This window comes from Nannospalax galili, unplaced genomic scaffold (genome assembly GCF_000622305.1).
Source record: "Nannospalax galili isolate Female #2095 unplaced genomic scaffold, S.galili_v1.0 scaffold161, whole genome shotgun sequence".
Lineage (NCBI taxonomy): Eukaryota > Metazoa > Chordata > Mammalia > Rodentia > Spalacidae > Nannospalax > Nannospalax galili.
The window spans coordinates 649313-652332 of NW_008348586.1; the positions used below are offsets into that span (position 1 = coordinate 649313).

At 41.1% G+C, this 3020-nt stretch overlaps 1 long non-coding RNA gene across 1 annotated transcript; it reads left to right on the forward strand.

Moving 5' to 3' along the window:
* Positions 1–2227: 2227 nt before the first annotated feature.
* On the forward strand, positions 2228–2908 carry LOC108491428. The gene is made up of 3 exons (XR_001872750.1): positions 2228–2301; positions 2402–2535; positions 2620–2908. It is a non-coding gene; the product is annotated as an uncharacterized LOC108491428 (long non-coding RNA).
* Positions 2909–3020: the final 112 nt, after the last annotated feature.

The window sequence follows — 3020 nt, forward strand, 5'->3', positions numbered from 1 at the left end:
CTCCCTCACCATAATTCAGCCCGATGCATAAGTTTTCACCAAAACATTTCCATGTTTTGTCAGGAAAAGGTGCAACAAAATAAACATGCTACTACCAAAGTTATAAATAGAGACTAGGACCCCTTAGAGAAATGGCTCAGCAGTTAAAAGGGCTTGCCGAACAATCATGTGAACTGGGTTTGGGTCCCAGCATCCACATTAACAAGCTCATATTCTGCAAAGGCCTTCAGCTACAGCTCCAAGGGATCTGATGCCCTCTTCTGGCCTCTGCATGCACACCCCTCACATACATATGCGAACATACACTCATGCAAACACATACACATAAATAAAATAAATCTTTAAAAAATTAGTAGAGACTAAGCTGGGCATGATGGCACACGCCTTGAATCCCCGCACTTGGGACACAGAGGCAGGCAGATCTCTGTGAGATCAAGTCCAGCCTGGTCTACATAGTGGGTTCTAGGCCAAAAAAAAAGTAGAGACCAAACAATATAGCAGTGTGTAAGAGTGTTGATAATTTACATGAGTGATTATCACCAAGTGTATTCGGTATATTGATTTTTGGTCTTCTATCTTCATTACCACATTTTTAGGTCTAAAATACTTTCAAGAAAACTCTTAAAGAAGGTCAATTAGGATAGAAGAAGATTAAGAAAGTTGGTTGTGCCAGGTGTGGTGGCACAGGCCTTTAGTGCCAGCCCTCGGAAGGCAGAGGCAGGCAGATCTCTGTGAGAGCAAGGCAGCCTGGCCTACATAGCTAGTTCCAGACCAGCTAGAGCTACAGGCAGACCCTGTCTCAAAAAAAAAAAAAAAGAAAAAGAAAAGCTGGTTGTAGAGAGGAGTGAATATGATCGAAGTACATATATACATGTGCGTGTGCGTGTGTGCGTGTGCGTGTGTGTGTGTGTGTGTGTGTGTGTGTGGAAAAGTCATAATGAAGTCAATTATGTGCAAATAATGCAGAGAAACAAAATGTCTAAACAAAGAAATTTGATTGTAATATGTTTCAATATGTCAGTTTCTGGTATTTCCCCAGGACATTTAAGAATGCCTTATTTTTAAGCATCTATAGTAGTAAAAGCTACTAGATAAGGGAATTGTTGGTGAATAATGCAAACATAGCTTGTTGTGACATGAGATGTCTCATTTGAAGAAGCAAGAGAAAATTCTAGGACTTGGAAATGAGATTTACAATTATAAAATTGGAACGGAAGTATAGTGGATCTCACAAATTCATTTATGATCTGCTCTTGGTTCTAACCCACTAAGATCAGGTTCTATCTCAATGGGTCTGTCTTTTATTCTCCAGGATCAAAGTGATTAAAGTAGCAGTATTTAAAACTGAAACAAATTGAAATGTAATCAATTCCTTTATTAGGATGAAAACAAGCCAAATGTTCAGTAAAAAAGATTACCTGCACACCTGACAGTTTGCATTATTCTAATCCTTAAAAAGCAAACATAAAATGCAAAGACTGATCTCAAATATTCAGCAGAGTAAGATTATTTACCAGGCATGACAGCTCTCACAAGCAGCTGTATCTCCGTGCTGAGGAGACAGGAGAATTGCTGGGAGTTCAAGGCTAGCCTGAGTTACAGTGTGAGACTCTGTCTCAAAAAGAAAATAAGATTACTTTGCCAGGCAGGGTGGTACACACTTTTAATCCCAGCACTCAGGAGGCAGAGGCAGGTAGATGTCTGTGAGTCCAAGGCCAGCCTGGTCTACATAGTGAGTTCCAGGCCAGCTGGGGCTACAGGAAGACCCTATCTCAAAAAGACCAAAAAATAAAAATAAAAAAGAAAGAAAATAAGGTTACTTACATATTTGGCAATTTATACTATGCCAGTATTTAAAACAAGCAAACAAATGTTCACCCCACAAATATTTACCCCAACATAGAAAGGCAAATAGTGTATTATTGAACAAGAAATCATAATACTATTTGATCTCATTTTTATGAAAAATGTTTACATACAGAGTTATATTTCTATGTACATATAAAAACCTGACAGACCATCCAAACACAGTCATTAACCCTGGCAGGGAGAAGGGGGCCATCAAAGGAGACTTACACTCTCTATACCTGCTGTTTATGCTTTTATAATGAAAATTACTAATTCAGTACAAAACAATGAAAATATTAAATTTTTCCTTTATGGAAGGAATTCTGAGGGGTGGGACAGTGTTTCAAGGACTGTATTACAAATTAGCTCTCTGTTTTCACGCAGAAACCACCCAATCTCCTCTACCTCCTACAAGTTTTTTCATCTCCCAGGGATTCTCGGGTTGAGCACATGGTGAGAACTGGCCTCCTGTGGTGTGATCTGGGGAGAACTCCCTCTTCTTCCCTTCCTCAGACTTGACTCAGTCTGAAGTAAATCTGCTGCTGCCTTTCAGGAGGAAGACAGATGGAGAGGAGGACCCAAAGCTGTTAGTGTGGCTGAGCTCACCATAGGCTCAGAACCCCAAATGAAGACCTGGCCTGGAAGATCCCAAGTGGACAACAAACTTACCCATTCAAAAACTAGAAGGTAAGACTTCTAAATCATCTGGACTGAATAATAAAGATAATGAATCGGCTTAATAAAGCTTTGTTCTCTGATTTTGTTTTTCAGACTCAGTCTGTCCAGAGAGTTCTGAAGCCAAAGGAACAAGAACAATGAAAAAGAAAACAGAATATGGTCTCTGGGGAGCCTAGAAGAAGGGCATGAATGCTAAAACAGAAGTGGACAGTGAGGAAGGCTGGAGCCCTTGGGGGAATACCTGCACTAAGACCCGAGGGGACCTTCCTCCTTAGAGGAACACTCAGAAAGTGCAAGCCAAGGGCTTGGCCACCCTCCTGGCTCCAGCACCTGCACTTAAGAAGATAAGGATTCTAAGTCAGGCGCCTTTAATCCCAGCACTCAAGGAGGCAGAGGCAGGTAGATCTCTGTGAGTTCGAGGCCAGCCTGGTCTACATAGTGAGTTCCAGGCCAGCTGGGGCTACAGGGAAACCCTGTCTCAAAAAAAATGAAAG